Source organism: Patella vulgata, chromosome 3, assembly GCF_932274485.2.
Source record: "Patella vulgata chromosome 3, xgPatVulg1.2, whole genome shotgun sequence".
In the NCBI taxonomy this organism is placed as follows: Eukaryota; Metazoa; Mollusca; class Gastropoda; family Patellidae; genus Patella; species Patella vulgata.
In genome coordinates this window covers 27,136,720-27,158,213 of record NC_065881.2, presented here as the reverse complement: position 1 = coordinate 27,158,213, position 21,494 = coordinate 27,136,720, and the positions used below count along the sequence as shown (strand labels likewise).

Here is a 21,494-nt window from a genome sequence, read left to right as displayed (position 1 = left end):
GGATTGTAAAAAGAATGGAAATGAATTGTCCATTAGGAATGAAATCTGGTTTAACGTCCTACTGGTCCGCTCCGACTCGGCTAATGAAGACGGGCATACGACGAATTGTCCATTAGACGTTATATCTAAAAAGGCACGATGGCGCCTTTAATTAATCCAAGGATGGAGACGACGAATTTTTCTGTACCAACACTACGGCGCTTTCGTACACCTATAACTTCCCGTGGTCGTACGTCTTGAAATTTGCTGGGGGTGATAAGGGGGACTAGTGATGATTTCACACCAAATTTCAGCCCGATCGATGAATAACTGACCTTTTATTGTCTTTTCATAGCGGCCGCCATTTTCCTTGTTGACTGTTTAGACTCGAATACCAAGACACTAATATGACTTGCTGAACACCAAGCAACCTTTCTACCAACACTGACCATTGCATTAAGTAGCTCTTGTTACGAATATAACGAGCCACGGTAGCTCAATAACAAAGCCCTGGCTCGATAATCAGGCAGTTCGATCCCGATTTTTGCTGAAAATGGGCCTACGGTATAATACGATCAATGGCCTCTTCGTCAGTTTTAATGAATGGTCTCTTTAACAGTTTAAATGCATGAGACAATAATATAGCATCTTGATGGCCTCTTTAACAGGTTTAATTACATAAGACCATTTTATTATCTTGGTGATCTCTTGAACTGTTGTAATGCACGCGACCATGTCGTATAATACACAAGACCAGGTCAGTTTTAATGCATGAGGCAATGGTCCTACCTTGATGGTCTCTTTATTATGGAAGGATACCGTTGCCAATATTATTTCAATGTTCACTGTACAAATTGCATATGTATTTTAGTTTTACAATTTGCAATTGTGTTAATTGTTAAAATATATAATACACTTTTCAATAATACAAAATACAGTATCATAGTTATTTTGCACATTACACTTCTCCATTCTATATTTTGCATAATAGAAAAATGCGTAATAGAACTTAGCATATTAGAACATATACCTTATTTGGCATCTACAACGAAGCTTATTTGCATCGGGAAAAAATACGGACTAGGACGGAAATTAATAATTTACCTGATAAATCTACAAGGTCAACGTCAGTAGAAGGGGCAGCGATCAAGCTTGCATTCAATAAATCACCATACAATAAGTCGGCTTACCAAGCAATAAGGGCGAATCAAGCTAGCATGCAATAAGGAATTCGCTGAATGTCCATGCCTTCGATAAGCCCCACATTTTTACTTCACAACCCCACCCCCTCCTTCTCTTCAACTTGTGTCTTTTTATCTTTTTTTTTCAAAGTCGGGTGGCTACCTGGGTAAGATGTTGGCTCGCTAGCCTGGAGGTCGCGTGTTCGGTCCCTGCATTGGCCGAGAAAGTTCATCAGGATTTTCCGACGTGGATTCGCGTTGTCAGTGGTGCAGGAAGGAGGCCCTGACCAGACTGTTGTCTAGACGAAAAACTGAGGTGCCGTATATACATTGGCGTACACGTAAAAGATCCCTTGGCCTACGTTTACTTAAAATACCCCACCCACGTCATTTAATAGAGTTTTAAGCCACCCGATTACGATCGTTTTTCTTTCCCCTTGTCAGTGATGCAGGAGTGCCTGACAAGGACAACTGTCTAATCGTTCGGATGGGACGAAAAAAAAACGAAGTTCCGCGTACACATTAGCATGCACGTAAAAGATCTCTTGGCTGTTGGATTTCGATACAAGAGTAGGGCGTATACAGCGCCGCTGTCCGGACACATTTTTGCTCATAGCATGGCAGAACAGTAAGAAGTTGAACCCCATTTAATTTCATCCCTTTGATCATTTTCCGAAGGTCTTTAAATATGAGTACCACCCCCTTCAAATTCGATCGCGTAAATCAATAATTTCCGTCCTAGTCCGGACTTTTTCCCGTATGCAACTGAGCTTCGTCGTAGATCATATTATAAGGTATACGTTCTATTATGCATTTGTCTATTACGCAATATGCAGAATGGAGTGCAAAATAACTATTATACTGTATTTTGTGTTATTGAAAAGTGTACTCTGTATTTTAACACTGTGTCAATGGTATTGTCGATCAATGGAAATGGCAAATTGTAAAACTAAAATACGTATTGTGAACTGTTGACATAATGCATTTGTGAACATTGAAATAATATTGGCAACGTTATACTTCATTACTTTATTACTTTTAATGCATGAGACCATATATTATCTTGTTGGTCTCTTTAATAGTTTTAATTGCATCAGACTATATCGTACCTTGACGTTCTCTTTAACAGTTTTATTTCATGATCTTAGTGGTTTCTTTAACAGTTTTAATTGCATTACACCATATAGTATGTTGATGACCTCTTTACTTGTTTTAATGCACCCAACCAATACTCCACGATACTTGACTGTCGTACCGACGACTGTAAAAGCTTATATGCCATTAAATCTGTTAAAGAGATCATCAAGATACCAGTCTAAAGGGTAATCCGCCTTTGATCCAAATAAAAACAAAGTTTGATTATTTCCGTATGATCAACAATCACAGTGAAACTGAAATAAGTTCTGAAATAGCTCAGTATGGTATTCCAAAATCAATGATTTTATTAATATGCCTGAAATACCGAATGCAATAAAGACCCAAAACACGAAGAAGTCCGATAGTGAAGACGACTTAATTAATGAATATATAAAAAATGGTACTAATTTCATGCTACCAGTCTACCTTATCTTCGACACCGAATTCCCGAATTATGTATTGATCTATAAAAACAAAGGCGATGTTATGGACAATAGTAATTGTAGACCTATAATCTTATTAATGTGTGTTGGGAAACTATTGACATTGGTATTAATAAACGCCTAAACCAGTATTCTGAATATAATGAAATACCTTTAGAAAATCAGGTTGACTTCCGTAAAAATTACTCAACTATTAAATACATATTATTATACTGTTTATTATAGTAATCAATTGCACAAAATATTGAGACTTGGCCTGTGGAATAAGATACTATAGCTTTAATAATGGAACATGTTTCAATGTCATCATGAATATATATATATATATATAGGTATTTAGGTAACTTGGTGTGTTTTTCTGAATATTGTAAGTTGTGAAAATTTAAAGCAGATGTCGATAAAACGAAAGTAATCAAATGGTTTTCTTATAGAATTAGTTGATATTTTTAAGTATATCGGTGTACAATTTAGTAATAATGGATATTTTAATTATGATTGTAAATTAAATATAATGAAAAAGCTATGTAGTATACTGTTGCTAATTGTCAAAATAATTGTTGAGCTATTTGATAACATTGTAAACCCTATTTTGTTGTATGATTGTTATATATGGGGTGCTAATAATAAACGCATTATAATGTCACTTAAAACTGGATATGTATTGGGAAAAGCTATAATTAATTTTACTTAAGCTGCGTTCACACTGCATGCGCATTCAATGCGAATCCCAGAGACCGGCCATCGAAATTCGGATTGGTTTGTCTCGGATTAAAAGGTGCGTCCCATTATTTCAGCTTATTCTAATTGAATTCAAATAACTAGCAGAAGTAAAGGTCATTCATATCCAAGACGGATGCATCCGTCATTCGTATACGTGATCTTCTGTTTCTAATGTTTAATTTATTGAGGCAAGCAATGCTACATCTTCGCCATCCTGCCATTGAGCTTAGGGAACGATTTCGTCTGCACCAGAATCAAAGGCGTTTGCTATGCATGAACAAGACATGTAAACGCACTTCACTCTTGACTCTGTACTAGCGAAGATATAATTAAAATCCTTTCAGCACTAAGAATGTTGTCATTTTCATTCAGCTACATACAATACATGCTAGAGACTCGACTCTACTAGACCCAAGACCTCAGAAGCTGGCCTGCCCTGCCCCTAATGTCTATGCCTTAAATGATCAGCCGTGATCTCAACACACCATATCTTTGTCTTTGAATTTTTAACTGGTTATGTTATCGCAGTATGTGTTTCAGTAAGGCAGGGCTACCGCTATGTAGGCTATACCCGAACTGATTTTTGTTTGCAATATTAATTTTTATTTATGTCCGAAAAATACACACATTTCCCTCAAAGCGATAAGTGCCACACTCAAATTTTGACTGCGAATAATCCGATTCGGAATAGTTTTTCCACATTGAATTCGGAAAAATGTATGGACTCCTAAATCCGGAATCAGACTATATTCTGAATTCAATTTAGATTAAACCCCCAGTGTGAACGCACATTTAGTTACCCTTAAGTCTCGATGCGTCATGTTAACTAGTAGGAATCCCTCGCAAACTACAATATTGTGAAAACTGTTTCTCTCAAATGGTTCAAAGTAATATTGAACTGAAATTTCATCCATCTATGCTGTTCGCTATGTAATAAGCAAACAGAAATGATAGACCTTTTTAAACCGGATTAAATCCAAGTCGAGAAGTTATCTAGCGTTTGTAGTTTGATTATGTTTTCTTACCTAATTGTTAAATGATCAATTTGAGTACATATTAAGCCGTGAGAATTTGTTATGACGCATCATAACTTTAATAATATATTGGATGAATGTGGATTGTCGTCTGGGCGTCTCAACGTTGCAATAATATTAAAGTAGCCAAGTCTCTAACTCAATATCATCCAAAGTCTTCGATAATAAAAACACGAATTATTTGTCAGTTTAAATCAACATTGATGTTTTGATCTTACCGGGAAATATGGGCTTCTGATATCCAGTATTTAAGACAAAAAAAAATATTGCCATTGGTAGGGTGGCCCACGCACCTACAGAAACACAGTCCACCGCTGATAGTTCGAGACTACCACTGAAGCGTGCACATTCGCCGTGTCGAGGCCAACTTTCTGACAGTATGATACTATAAATAGCCATGGCACGTGCAATTCTCTACAAATCTATCAACTATAACAGCCGTAAAAAAATTATTGTTGACGATTTTGAATAGCAGTGAAATTAAGCTTCTTGGTTATTACAGCAGATTTAGAAATTACGTTCGTTTCATTTTTTAAATCGCTTTATCATTAACTGTACCGTTAAGAGCGGCATCTTTTGGTTTAGTACAAATAATATCTCAGAAACACTCGGGTTAGACAGGAACATGATACTAGCAGTAGTTTCATTTTACTTTTACAAGCTTCTTAAAACAATTGTTGAGCTAGCTAACGTGCTCATTTCTAAATTCAATTTCTTGTTCTAGCTTTCTGTTATGTTTCGTAAAAAAGTAGTCTTGAGTATCCCGACCTGTCAATCAGCCCTAGAATGGTCGATAGACTGGTTAAGCGAGACTATTTTCAAAACAAGGGCACGTAACCTATCTTTTACTCAAAAGTGTCTGGATGTTATGGACGACACATGGAACCAGTTTTCAGTCTATTATTTATAGATGATTAATGGTCATAGCTTATTAAGTACAACATGATCGTTTATTTAGTGACTATAATTGTGTGAAACTGATTTGAGGCTTGGCATATATATAAATATTGTGGCGAAATTGTCGAGATATATGGAGATATTTATTTATGGTGGGTCACCCTACCATTGGTACACCAAGGGACTTGAAGAACGAGTCTATACATATTCCACAAGTCATGTCAAACGGTGGAGAGCATGCGCAATATTACTATCGGTGTAGAATGGAATAACCAGACGCTAGAGATTGCCATTCGATTGAGACTTCTGGCGTATTTCGCCAAACATAACTGATACATTCATATTATATTATTATATGAGTTGCCACTCATTTGTTTCAATTTTTAGGTCCCAAATATACTATTCAAAAAAAGTAGGGGATATTTGATTTTGGGGGCATAATACTAAAATATGCAAATGACTACGAAAAAAGTCACTATAGAACCTAACAGAAGAAACATTTCCAGTTACATGTGACGCCCAAACGCACCAATAGCTACCGCATGGAATGCAGGTCATGCTTGGGATCATCATGGGGGTCCAACCCAAGATTTGCACGACTCTGACTTTGAATGTTACAGTCATTGTGGCATTGAATTCCAGGGTGGAAACATCAGTTTAATTGTTTTAGTGACCAGAAAACAAATTTTGATATGCGTCGGCTTACCCAAAATGAAAGGTTACGTGCCCTTGGCATGCTACAGATCGGCACAACACAGGCGGTTGTGGCGCGGACGATGAATGTTTCTCAGTCTGTCATAAGCAGGCTATGGTCCAGATACCGTGATACACAATCTGTACAGGACAAACCACGCTCAGGTCGACCAAGGGCGACAACTCAAGCCCAGGATCGATTTATCCGTACCTTGGCCTTGAGAAATCGTGTCATCACAGCAAATCAGATCAGCGCTCGTCTTCAAACAGACACTGGTGTGAGAGTGAGTGGCCAGACGATTCGGAATCGACTGCATAGGGGTCACCTTCGCGCCCGACGTCCTCGCGTGATCCCTTGTTTGAGAGATCATCACATTCAGGCAAGACGTCGTTGGTGTAGGGATCGTCAACACTGGGATAATCGACGCTGGAGCAATGTGATGTTTTTAGATGAGTCAAGGTTCACTGTTGATTTTTTGGACAGACGTAGGAGGGTGTGGCGTCGTCGAAACGAGCGCTTCCAAGACGTTAACGTCATCAGACATGATCGATTTGGGGGTGGTTCTGTTATGGTGTGGGGAGGCATCACTGTTGCTGGAAGAACGGCTTTACATGTTGTTGCAGGGCGTGTTACAGGCCAGTACTACCGGGACAACATCTTGGCAGTCCATGTTGTGCCGTTCGCACGACGTCATGGCCGCCGTTTCATCTTCCAGGATGACAACGCAAGATGTCACAGGGCCAGGATCGTTACAGGTTACCTCCAACAACAGAACATCACCACATTACCTTGGCCAGCACTGAGTCCCGACCTCTCCCCCATCGAGCATGTCTGGGACATGCTTGGACAGAGGTTACGTCAACGTCAACAACGTCCTGCCAATGGCCAAGAACTTGCTGCTGCGTTGCAACAGGAATGGGACAATCTGGACCAAAATGACCTTAGACGTCTCATTAGGAGTATGCCACGTCGGATCAATGCTTGTTTGGCAAACAGAGGAGGATTTACCCGTTACTGACTTGGTTGTGATGCTGTGGTAACTTTGCTGTTTGACCCCGGGTATCATTTTACCCTTATAATGGTCAGTCTGTGCCTTACTTAGTCTAACGATCATTTGGAATAAATCGATGAATGTGAACTTCATTTCATTTTGTCATTTGTTTCTTCGTCAGTTTCATTAGGTGACTTTAATAACACTTAAAAATCAAATATCCCCTACTTTTTTTGAATAGTATATTAGCGATTTAGCTCCTTTAAATGCATGCACATTGTCTATATTTCCCTACAATACCAACATCGCCAAGAATGTACAAAATTATTAATTAGCTAACCCTCCATACCTCTACAATTTAATTTAGTTTTTCCCAAACTCCTTATAATCCTGGTAACAGCAATAATTTAACTGATTACTTTTGTCGAACAACTTTCTCTCTAAATCATTTATACCTTCTACGATATTAGAGTGGATTAACCTTGATCTAAATATTAAAAATTCGACCCCTATAATAAATTTAAAACTAAAAAAAACGATAAGGATATAGTCATAACCCCTTATTTTTAATATCACATAGTGGTCTTCGTCTCTCATTGCTTCTTACATTCTGATGCACGCAATATATATATATAGGTCTTCTACCACCCAATTTAATCAATACACATAATCTGTTTTACGGTGTTAGCAACAACCATACTTAGTTTTAAAAGGTTCACTTGTCTTTCAATCTGATTAAGATACAGATCCCATTTCGTTTCTTTTTTTATAGTTCAAAATTTCGTTTTACTTGTCTTCACAACACTAGGATCTGGAAGAATTGTTATATATAACAGGCGTTCTAGTTGATGTGAGGAATTAGCCAATGAAATGGTCTCTTACGGCGAGTTCTTGATGCGCTCTGCACGGAACTGGGGGGAAACCCTAGAAATGTCAACGCTGATTGATTAATCAATGTCTTACGTCATAGTGTAAAAAAGCCGCTCGTATGATCCCTGACGCGACCTCCCAGTACAACTGGTCAGATCTTCATGTAGTGAAGGCCATCGAAAGTATAAAAACGAAACGAAATAGAACTGTACACTGTAAATAATATTTGTTTATTTTTACAGTAAATTGACTGGCAGAAAGTTGTCAGTAAAATTACTGTATTTTAACACTGACTTGTAAATTTACATCTAAAGTGGTAGATTAAGATTTACAAACATAATGTAAATTTACCGAGAGTGTAAAATAACTTCGATGTAAATTTACATTGTGCTTGTAAATAGAAAGTGGGGTAAATTTTACATTCACTCTAAATTTACACTGTGGTTTTAAATTCACCTCAAAGTTATCTTACGTGGTGTTTGTAAATCTAAATCTACAATGTAGGGGTACATTTACAAGTCAGTGTTAAAACAGTGATTTTACTGGCAACTTTCTGCCAGTCATTTTACGGTAAAAATACAATTTGAAGCGTATATTTACTTGAAATTTACTTTGAAAAGGTGAAATTTTTAAAGGGAATGTGTTTGTCCCAACCCGGCTAAGAAGTCCTAGGTTCAATCCTGGCGAACACATAAAGTTTTGCGGACCTTTCAGCCGAGCATGCAAAACCTCATTCGATAATGGAAAGAAATTAAATAAAATGGGGTTTAACGTCCTACTGCTCTGCTTGTTACACTGGAAAGAGTGGGAGGCATGACACGAAGCGAAATGTTCCACACAACCCAATGTATGGCATAGCACTGTCTCCATACGCCTGTTAGGTGCATTCAGATTTTGAATAACCTATTTCTCTAAAAAAAAAAAAGACTAATCTGACTGACATAACAGTAAATATTTTGCACAAAATTCGATATGTGGTCGAAGGGGAATAACCGATTTGGACACTATTTGACAGTAAATTTACAATTTGTTGTAAAAATACTACTGCATTTCTGTTAGTATACAGCTCCCATAATGTAAAATGACATATGGTTGTATTTCTACTTTACGTTTGATGTAATCTTACATGTGGCCAACAAACCATGTGATATTCCAAATCACACACTGTATTTTAAGTATACTTATAACTATAAAAATATATATATATTTACTTTTAACCGTTTAATAGGGATCTTTTACGTGCACGGCAATGTGTACACGGAACCTCGGTGTTACGTTTCATCCGAACGACTAGACAGCTATCCTTGTCCGGCCTGCATCACTGGCAAGGGGGAACCACACCGGAAAATCTGGATGAACTTTCTCGGCCAAAGCAGGTATCGAACACTCGACTTCCCGGCTAGCGAGCCAGCGTCTTACCCACTTAGCCACCGAGACCCCCCCACACACGCACACACACACACATAAGTGGACTATAGACGAAAAGTAATGAAGCCTCAAAAGGTTTATAAATGTTAAAATTCTAAAGAGATGTACAATTACACGTTTCCTGTGAATTGTACACAAATCCCGTATTTAAACATGTTTGAACAGTAGAATTACCCATAAGTTAAAATTTTAATACAATATACATGTACGTTAACAAACATAGCTGTATCAATACAGATTACATGTAGCAAAATACAGTTCTAACTTGTAAAACTACACTTCATGGTTAACTTACCAATTTGTTTACAGTAATCCCATGTTACCGCACTAATACAGTAAATTTATAGTATAAAAACATGCAGTGGTATTTTTACAGCGTTATGTTAAAGAAATTACATATTTTTCACTGTAATTTTACATTTATTTTTACAATGTATTTTAATCAAACGGCTTGTCTTTTACATCAGCAGAAGGTTTTAAGATCAGTGTAACATCATTATCATTCATAATCAAAATGCGAATAAGAACAACTGCGTAGCTAATGTGTATAGGTATGCAAAATATTGTTGATCAATTGTTCATTGTATTGTTTTGTTTATTCACCTATTTCTTTTATATATTCATATTCATTCTTGTATTTAGGAGAGAGGTCATATAGGCTATGCCTGTTCCTCAATCCCTTTCAGTATTTGTATAAAAAGAATGGTATAATGAAATATATAACACTCAATTTAATCAGAGAAACTATTTGGATGTGTTGCCTTTGTATAAAGCCAAGATTATTTATAAATTCGACTGAATTTATATAAGGGTTTTCAGAATTAAGTTATAATTGATTACTGGTCTAACGCGTGCTCTTGAGATCATTGATTCGAGTGGTGTGGTTTCGACCGCCAAGACAGGGTTCGTCGTCCTCTCGTGACACAAATTAATGCTTCATACCGGAATTGAAAATCGTGTTAACAAGCCAATTGTTGACCGACGGGTGGACATAATGCGCCCACACAGGACAAGCAATTTTATGTATTACCACCACAGTGACGCTTGAGATATTGAGGCAATTAAAATCGCTCCAAAATGTGCTGTAGAAAATCGCCGGTGTGCACTATGTTTATAGTCCAGTCAATTTATGATTTTACCCCCAAAAAATTGCAAGAAAACATTTTTATACATTTTTGCGTTTATTTAGGTGTACTTTATCAAATCCCAAAAGTTTACCAAATTTTGCGCAAGGGAAAGTGGTAAAATCCAAGATGGCCGACATTTGCCTAATCAATGTTCAAGAAAACCCTAAACTGTTGGTTTAAGACCCTATAAATGTATTATGGACACATAAATTAATGCTTTTGAGGTCATTTTTTCATTTGAAGATATAGCCAGTAGTGCTAACTGGTCCCTTAAAGCGGTAAAAATCAGTAAAATCCAAGATGGCCGACATTCGTCAAATCAATGTAGAAGAAAATCCAATAATTGTAATATGAACATGTAAATTAATCTTTTGGGGGTCATTCTTGCATTTTAAGATATATCATGTGGTGTTCACTGGTCCCTTAAACCGGTAAAATCTAGTTAAATCCAAGATGGCTGACAAAAAATCTACATGGTTGTTTTTTAAGACAATGTATTAATGTATAATGAACATATAGATATATTAATGCTCTTGGTGTCATTCTTTCATTTGAAGATATAGCAAGTAGCCTAGTGTTATCTGGTCCCTTAAAGTGGTAAAATAAATGAAAAAATCCAAGATAGCCGACATTTGTCAAATCAATGTACAAGAAAATCCTAAACGTTTGATTTAAGACCCTCTAAGTGTAAATTCATATATTTGGGATCATTCTTGCATTTGAAGTTATATCCTGTGGTCTTCACTGTTCCCTTAAAGCGGTAAAATCTAGCAAAATCCGAAATGGCTGACATTTGCCTAACCAATGTAAACGAAACATCTTAACCGGGATGGGGGGGTGGGACCAAGTAACCGCCCCAGTGAGACAAAGTCTCGTCAAGCCCAGTCCAAAATAATCAAAAACTAAGTTATTGTACGTCCATATCACCTAGGGTGCTCGATTCCATTGTCATCTTTCTTCTACTCCTCTATGGTCTTATACTATCTTATCGCTATCTGAAGATTTTTACGCCTACGGCGCTCGATTCCATAATGTCATTCTTCCACTCCTTTATGGTCTTATACTATCTTGTCACTATCATATTTACGGTTATAGTGAATCTCCCAGATAGTAGTACCATTAGTCAGTGGGTCGTGGGGGAACAGACTGTAGAAATGGTCTGTCAACTCTCACAAAATAGGTAGAATTGATAGTCTGGCCCCGAAATTCTGTCCCATTTCTTATCCTCTGGATCATAAGAATTTGCTCTCATCAATGAACTCAAATTCCAGGTAATTGACTAAACTTTTCAGGCCCCGTCCCAAATAATTAAAATCTCAGTTATATATTTTATGTTGCTATCTGTTATTACTCCACTCCTCTGTGGTCTTATACTATCCCAGCACTATCATATATTTACGGTTATAGTGAACGGCCCTGTTAGCAGTACCGGTAGGGCGTGGGGCGACAGACTGTGCTACTGTTCTGTCAACTCTCACAAAACAGGTGGAATTGACAGGCAGATCTCGAGATTCTGTCCGATTGACTGCCATTTCTAATCCTCTCGTTCACAAGAATTTGACCACAGCAATGATCTCAAAAGCCATGATATTGACTCAAATTTTCCAAATTTTCTCCCCTTCGGATTACTCAAGTGTTATAGCCACTACCCCTATGGTTCACAAAAAATATTACCAATCATAATAAGACATGAACTTTATGTCAACTTGTATAAAACTACTTTCCGTCAAGATAACGAACCACAAACAACTATATATAGGCAATACGATCTATGCTCATTGTGGGGTTGGATTATGGATGGCATCCTAGGTTTGGAACCGCTACCACCCTATTCACCGCTTCTAGATCCGCTACTGGCGTTACCTTAAGATCCTATGAATGTATAACAGTAAATGTGATGCAAACTTTAACGTTGTATAGCCCAGCAAACTGAGATTGGCGCTTATTTTAGCAAAAGTTGCCCAGTTAAAGAAAAGCACTCTCATGTGTCTTAGAAATCATAGAGACGGCATAACCCTTCATTCTATGAAGAACAAATTGGTAAATAATTTCTTGCGCATCTTTATTCGTGTCTTGCTTGACTCGTCTTTCAGGTCATTAGGTTATTCGGGGTATGGACCCCAGAACATGTACATACCAAATATGCCAGTAAGTGATGAAGAAGTGCAGAGTTACGAACACCTATGAAAACCATGCCTAATAAAAGTTTGAGCACGACAACCTAATGCATGGCGTCAGTTTCATGTGTTTCTCTTAATAATTGACTACTTTTTGTTTGTCTGAAGTTGTACCTTTTAAAGGAAAATGGTTCAAATCCCGAACTTTACCCTCAAAATTTGGGACTTTCCCGTACTCCAATTTTGGTAAACTTTTAGGATGTCATTCAGTACACCCAACGCTACCAAAAACCATCAAAAAAACCTTTTCTTGCAATTTTTTGGGGGTTGGCCCTCTTTTTTTCATAAATTGACTGGACTATTATCTGTGATAAGTTATAATATATTAATTTGCATAGGCGAAAGTACCAATTTATTCATATTATTATTAATTATACTGAGCACCATGGAAAACGCATCACTTTTTTCCCCAAATATTTTATTACTAGGTCGTTTTGTATGTATAATATTATGTAATACTATGAACTATTGTTTCACACAATGCTCCCAAACGCAAAAAATATCGGCCCGTGTGCAAAAATAAAAATTGCACGAGATGCACATGAAAAACCCAATATTCACGTGCAGCATTGTGTGTGAGCCCTTTAAAAGCATGTTTTCAACTTCATGTGCAGTACATGAACTGTGAAACGTCAATCTGTCGTAATTTGTTGTTGGACGTGTGAAGGAATCGAGCTAGAGATGCCGAGACTTACTGAAAATCAACGGAATGAAGCCATGGGAATGTACATTGTCCAGGGCTAGCATGTCTACGCGTGCTATTGCCAGACACTTCAATTGTCATCAGTCCACTATTGTAAGGTTGGTGGAACGTGTGTGAGTTGCTGGATCAACACGTGACCGTCAACGTCCTGGTCCACAACGCGTTACAGCCCAGGCTCAAGACAGCTACATCCGGGTCACTCGATCTGCGTGACAGATTCCGCCCAACGACTCGAACAGGTGCAGCAGTCGTCCGAAGACAAGGACCAGTAAGTGCCAACACCGTAAGACGTCGTCTAAGAGACCTTATGTTGGAGCTATCCTCAGGGATCATCACCGTCAGCGGCGTTTGATATGGGCTCAAGGACACCAGACATGGAGAAGAGTATACTGGCAAAGTGTGCTCTTCAGTGATGAGAGTCGCTTTCATCTTTATCACGCTGATGGCCGTCAACGTGTGTGGAGACGTCTTGGGAAACATCTTGCAGACTGCTGCGTCTTCGAAACGAATCGATGTGGTGGGGGAAGTGTAATGGTGTGGGGAGGCTTCACATTTCATCACCGGACCGCCCTACACATTTGCAGGGGTCGCGTTAATGCTGTAGCCTACCGTGATGATGTCTTGCACCCACAACTTCAGCACTTCCAACAGGATAATGCACGTCCGCATACCGCCCGTTTTAGTATGGACTACCTGGCTGCTAACAACATCAATGTCTTGGACTGGCCAGCCATGTCTCCGGACATGGCACCGATAGAACATGTCTGGGATGAGATTGGACGCCGTCTGTATCGTAGACCACAGATGCACACCATTGCTGCTTTAGAAGCTGCTCTTGTCCAAGAGGCCATCTTTTAAACATTGGTAAATTCCATGCGACGTCGCTGCACAGCGTGCGTAAGAGTCCGTGGAGGACACACGCGCTACTGACATCTGTGTCGTACTTTTGGTTTTGACCCCTCTGACTTTGTGCCGTTGATTACAGATTGATTACAGATTAAACATCCATAAGTGTACAAATGTGTTGTTATTGATGTGTTCCCATTTGAATATTGTTCACAATAAGAAGCAAAATAAATAAGATATGTTTACAGGATTATTTTGTTATACGAAAAACTAAGTAATGCGTTTTCCATGGCGCTCAGTATATATTATTATTAATCATTATTTTTATGTTTTCCTTATGTCCATACTTTACATCACAAGAAATTATACTAATCCATGAGGACACAATCATTTTTTTTAAAATTATAAGCAAGGGTTGATTATTATTTTTGTTACTTCCCATTTGTTTCTTCTTAAATCGACCTCGATTATCCCAAATTTTCGGCCCGATTCACGTCAACTATCCAAAGATCTAGGTCAAATATCAAATTTAAAAACAGAAAGGTTCGAAATGTAAACATTCCTAACTGCTAGCCATATCTGTCAATATACATGTAGCTTATCCGAAGTTCAGATTTTGATGTGCATCAGAAATTTCAGCAATATCCGGTCTGCGCGGGAATTTCAAAATACGACTGTGTTCTAAACACCACACAGTTCCACAGCAAAAAAAAAATAAAATTTAAGATCTACAACTCTTATTACTTTTAATAAGATATAGGCGGGGATAAAAAAAAAAGATTAACTAGAATCAAGAGAACTCCTAAAGGATTAAAAAATTCGCTTCCGATGATGTCTCTCCAGGCTTAAATTACAGTAAGACAGTTTTCACAATCAAGGGAGAGAGAGAGAAATGGGGTTTAACGTCCATTCGACAAAAACTAGGCCATTTTAGGACTAACATATGGTCCGATTTTATTTCAATAATTTGCTTGCGCGTAGGGGTCTTTAGCAGTGGGAGGAAACCGGAGGACCCGGAGAAAACTCACGAGGTTGGACAGGCGGTCCTACTCCTTCTCACGTCACAATCAAGAAACACAGGAATGGCCTGGAAATTGGGATGAAATTGCACATAGATTGGGTGTGCAAATTTCCATACGTTGTTTATAATAATACAAAGTTTGAACTGTGTATATACTACAACTTGTTCACTTCCATATTACAGTCCAGACAAATTAAACTCGTGCACGAGATTAATCACTGCGCTTATCTTCAATGTAACTAATTATGTTTTTCTTTCAAATAACCTAAACTAAGTATTCTGGGTTCGGTGTCCAATTGAAGTGTGGACAGAATATGTTTCATTATTCATAGTGGACCTTTAATATAGCAAGGGCATCTAATCCGACTTAAAGACATACTCAAACTTTCCACAAAGCTGTCGGAAATCGTGTGTGCTTGTTTAATAACTTCTTTGTGGTCCGAACCAAGTAGGGGTATTAATTCTTGCTACTTCAGGCATTATAGTATTTTCTTGCTAATAATGGTGGTTCTCTGCAATTGTTAATTTGTATTAAGGTCAATCTAATTGATACGAGCATAATTTGTTTTAACACATTAAAGGGACATAACAACAATATTTAGTCATGCAATCAATAGTGAAATAGCCCCAGGTCACCAAATTCTGCAATACACTTTCAAAATACATTTTAGAAGATTCAAAATTGTAAAGCCAAGTCTCACTTTCGAGACACCTCAATGTGTGTATTAGATACACTCGAGCGCAAAAAGCTGATAGGAGTCGCGATTTTAGTTAGTGTACCAAGGCCATCAAGCCCAATATAGTAAAATAAGTCAGCGATTTTGCACATTGTACCAACACAAACATAATTGTATAGCCAGTTTTATCTATAATTATAATGAAAACATTGTTCAAAAATATCTTTTAAAATGTTTATCAATAATATTCTAAATGTTTGTCATGCGTTTTCAGAAATAATGAGTTGTCTGCTTCTTAACCATAATAGACTTGTATATTACTTCTATGTCTGAAAATATCTAGTTATTTGAAATTATGAATTCTTTACCAAGTATATTGGGGTTTTTTGGTATGTGTTAATGTCGAGTTTCACCGCTGATACATGATAGAAATGAAATGAAATGAAATGAAATGGGGTTTAACTCCTACTGTTCTGCTAATGAAGACGGGCTACGCGGGAAATTTTGCCCGGATAGCGGCACTACGGCCTACTCTTATATCGAATTCCAACTGTCAAGGGATCTTTTACGTGCACGCCAAAGTATACACGGGACCTCGGGTTTTCGTCCCATCCGAACGACTAGACAGCTGTCCTTGTCGGGCCCTCCATCCAGCATCACTGACAAGGGGGAACCACGCCGGAAAATCTGGATGAACTTTCTCGGCCAATGCAGGGATCGAACACCTCCAGGCTAGGGAGCCAGCGTCTTACCCACTTAGCCACGTGATCCCCGATACATGATAGAATAAGATTTGTAAAATAAATATCGTTCAAAGACAAATATTTATAAAAGCAACAAGGTACGTTCATGGTCTGGAATTAACCAAGCCGTCATACATTCAAGCGACAGATTCAGAAGGGGAAAATAAATTTGCACATGGAAAATTCTTAACTCCCACAAAACGATTACCAGATTTTTTGTAAAATGATTTTTTGATATTTATATGAAAGACGCATTATGTAAGAGCTAAATCTGCATATTGCAGGTCTTTATTTTGGCTTCAAACGTTATTATAACAAGTACTGTTGTTACCATAATAACCAATCTATGCTACATCTTGTCAAAACTTCAAAAGATGATAACTTCGCTCTGAATAATTTGAATGAAATTTTCAATATATTCATTTTGCATTTTCTATTTTTGAATTATTATAGCAAGAACGACCAGCGCTTACATAATACATCTTTAAATCAAATGACAAACAATAAAGTGCACCTAATCTCAAACCGGCAATCCATAGAACAACATATATTTAGAAAGATATTTATCAAATGAAAGGGGTGACAAACATGGCTACATGGGAATCAGAGGGTTTTTTAAACTTTAGTATCACCAAAATCTGTCTTTTGATCTTTGTCTCCCGCCTTTCGAAAAAAACATGGGACCATTAAAATGGGTTCGCCAGTCTGTCCGTCCGTCACTCTTAAGCCAGAATTTTCAAACTTACAGTAGCTGTTTTTTGGTTGAACACCTTGACTGAGCTGGATGGTTTGAATTGTCGGCTTATTTCATTGGTCGATGCTTAGGGACAGGAAGGCTTTGATTCTAATTAAGTGAGATTGGTGAAACTTGGTGTGTGGTTACATCAATACCTTGACTAAGTTCGATAATGACCATTTCCTGTTCAGGTTAATACGACTGATAAGCAATTAGTGCACGATAACTTTTATTGTAATTGAATGAGCGTTGTGTAGTTTCAAAACATCAGTATCAATTCGATAATGCTAAGTAAAGACTTCCATTTGTTTGGTCGAGATGTTGGAATGTTCAAACTTGGCGTAGGTGTTAACTGGAATGGGTGATGGGTATTTTCCACTGAGGCTAAGCAGAGATAAACGATTTGATTGGTTGATGCCTGGTAACACGAAAAAATTGATTGTAACTGGGCGAGTGTGATGAAACTTGAGGTATAGTTTCCTGACATCAATATCTTGATCAATGATTAACCTTTTTGGCTAAGGCAAAGTAGAGATAAACATTTCATTGGTCGATGCTTTGGGACACGACAGCTTTGAATATACAGGTCACAATTCTATGGAATACAATTATTGCTTATTACTGAGCGACGTTCGACTAAACTTCTCTAGTTATTATAAAACAATGATGTTGACCAGAGAAGCCTAGTCGAAACGTCGTTCAGTAATAAGCAGTAATTGTATTCCATAGAATTGTGACCTGTATATTCCAGTTCAATCACTGGAACAATTCGACAGCTTTGAAACCAATACAGTGAGAGTGATGAAACTTGGTGTATAGTTTTACTACATCAAAACCTTGACTAAGCTCGATTCTCTGCTGTTTATAAATAAGATTGATCGAGGCTTTACAAATAGATAAATGTGCAATTAATTAATACATGCCATCTATTTTGGGATTGATGCGGGGGACACCAGCCTCACCGATTGCCTGTCTTGTCCTAAGTTTCAAATGCTGAACTGTTTGGCTTGGTTTAAATTCCAGACTATTGATCAACCTATGCGTCAGGCCAGTTACGGGGACTGGCTGAAAGGTTCTACGCCTATCTGTGAAAAAAAAGGACAAAGTCGATGGTTTCCATTTATTTTTCTACATAGTCCCCTTCGAGTTGTACACACTTTTGCCAACGATGTTGCTAGGCCTGGATGCAGGTCAGGAAGAAATTTTCTTCAGCCACCTAAACAAAGCCGTTCAGAGTTGACAAGACGTCATCATTACTAGTGTGCTGTAAAGGGAATTTACCCGAACTCCAACTGTTAAGGTTATTTAACATGTCCTCCAATGTGTTAACGGGACCTTGGTTTTGCGTACCATCCACACGACTAGACACTGTCCTTGCCCCAGGCCCCCTGTCCTGTACCAATGACAATAAAAGGGGAAACCGCGATGGAAACTCCCGAGAGAGAGAGAGAGAGAGAGAGAGAGGGAAACTCCCGAAAGAGAGAAAGAGAGAGAGAGAGAGAGCAGGGGTTTAACGTTCACTCGACACTAACCAGGAAATTTCGGGACTAACATATGGTTCAGTTATATCTCAATAATTCGCTTCCGCGGAGGATCCGGAGAACAGGCGACATCACCCCTTGTCACGTGCAAGCGGGGAATCAAAACGTCACCAACTGACTCAATGACAGCCCTTCTGATCCAACGCGGACACTTTAACCCATTCGCCCCCCCCCCCCGGAAAATCCCGAAGGAACATGACCAGCAAATCTTACGTGTGTACAAAGATAACTTATCAAGCTTCGCTTATTTTGTTAATTGCCAGAGGAATTATAGCAATAATAATAATATTTAAAATATACAGATATAACAGAAATATGTTTAATATCTCTGGAACAAAATTGCAAATCACAAAACACACATCTGTCTCGAAATTTAATATTACAGTATCAACGCAATGGGGAAATGGATTAGAAGTGTGGTTTAAATCCCTGCACCAATCGGGATAAAGGAGACGGGCAAGTTAGTGGAACTAAGCTAAATGGAACTAATAATTTCTAACAAGCATTCTACATTTTGCAATAATATAAAGAACATTCAAATAAATTATTCTAGTCATAAAAGAAATCCGATCAACATAGTTGTTTCTTCTCAAAAACTCTTACTAAATTTGTTAAAATACTAATTATGAAATATTTGCAGAGGTAATAATATATAAGAATAAATAATATTAATGCGCGAATTGTCTTCAGTAATAGGTCACCGCATGTAATGCTTCATAACATCATTGATAAAAGGAAGCCTTTAAAAACTCAATTATAATTTGTTATACCCATTTCAGTTGTTTGTACTTGAAATACTACGACAGTCTTATCGATAAATCGTATATTTGTTGTGATTATAATAGTCGAAATTGTTTAGTCTTACATGTCTATTCATAATACAGATATCTGGTGAGAACATTTTCGTAACAAATAACCTTGGCGGTAAGCATATATTTCAATATTTGAAAATCTTTCTGCAATTACATTAGTTTACCACATTTCTAAGTGACAAAAAAAAAACATCCGACAAGATATACAATGCCATCTGTTATTTAACGATCTTGCATAAATTATGTCTTATTATTTCTGGAAAACGATACAAGGAATAAAACAGGGGTAATATTGATTTTTAGGAAACAAAAATTTCTGCAAAATGGCTTACCTGAATAAGAACTATTCCTTTTAGAGCAAACATTCATATATAACATGTTTATCTTATAACATCAGTTATAGCGCAAAAAAAAAGAAGTAATAGCCAAGACGATTTGGGCTCTATTACTCGAACGTTCAACACTGCAGACTGCTCGTCGCGCGCCCGGTTCTTACGGCGCCCCCTACATTATACCACTGACGTCTATTGATCGTTTCTCTTCAATGCAAAACAACGAAGACTGGACCGTATTATTGCCAGCTACACAACAACATAATTAGTCTTCCAATAACACCTACTCCGATAATTAATAGACAATTTCAATGTAAAGAAATATGATATCTCCACATCTTTCCAGGATCAATATAATTCTAATGGTGTAGTGTAGATGTAAGACGTTCTGCTTTGTCAAAATCAATTACTGGAAAGGCAAAATGGACTGTTACCACGCTTAGTTGGTAGCCTCAATGCCATCTGTAGGGTGATATTGGATATCTGATTATGGAGATCGCGGTCGAGTAAAAACTATTCCAACTCCGAATAAATTATCATGAATTATGCGAGTGTTCTAAACAATTATATTTTCGACATACTCAAATCAATAACTGTAAGGACTTTTCTGTGATCAGAAAACAAAATGACCATGCGGAGTGCCTTCGGAGTGAACCAGGTTGATTGGGTGGCCGAATGGTTTAAGGTGCGCGCTTTAGATCATAAGGTATATTCCTGAGTCAAATGGCGTGAGTTCAATTCCCCGCGGATATATGACAAGGGGTAGGGGTTTCTCCGGGTCCTCCCACTGCTAAAGACCCCCTACACGCAAGCGAATTATTGAAATAAAATGGAATGGAACCATATCCTAGTCCCGAAATGACCTAGTTTGTGTAGAGTGGTAATTAAATTTCTCGGCCGCAGTTTCAAAAGTTAGTTTTCGAAATTTCGTCGCTGTCTATTTTGACCCAATTGATTACTAAAATTATTAGGCTTTCAGACTTTTGCTTTCGTAAGTAATTCTTTTCTTGTACAGACATTCTGCCAACGTAGATATGGTTGGCCTCCGTGCGTCTATTTATTAAATGTAAATTGTAGCCCAAAATGGAAATTTCTTGGATTCTGATTGGTCGAAAAGTGGCGTCGAATGAGTATAACAGTCCTCTAAATTTCCCGGCGACTCACTGCGAATAAATATTTTCTGGGTGCTAGACTCTGTTTGCATTGGCCAAAAATTCTACACCTCAAAACTTTAGGCCTATTCTAGGAAATCTTCGTGAATTTTTCTTGTATGTCATCAACAATGAAATTCAACCATTGGCTTATTGAAACACACACCTGAAATACACAAAAACAAAGTTAGTGGGTGTATTTGAAAGATAATAAGTAAATTTCATTTAAAGGCTGGTCTGACAATAATGGTTGC

At 37.7% G+C, this 21,494-nt stretch overlaps 1 protein-coding gene across 1 annotated transcript in view; it reads right to left on the bottom strand.

The window, feature by feature from the left end:
- The window catches only part of LOC126816904 (prolactin-releasing peptide receptor), a 72,629-nt gene extending 51,877 nt beyond the window's left edge, over positions 1 to 20,752 (bottom strand). Inside the window, exon 1 of the mRNA XM_050543715.2 lies at positions 20,090 to 20,752. The gene's annotated coding sequence lies outside the window, so the exon portion shown is untranslated. The remainder of the gene's footprint in view (positions 1 to 20,089) is intronic.
- Positions 20,753 to 21,494: the final 742 nt, after the last annotated feature.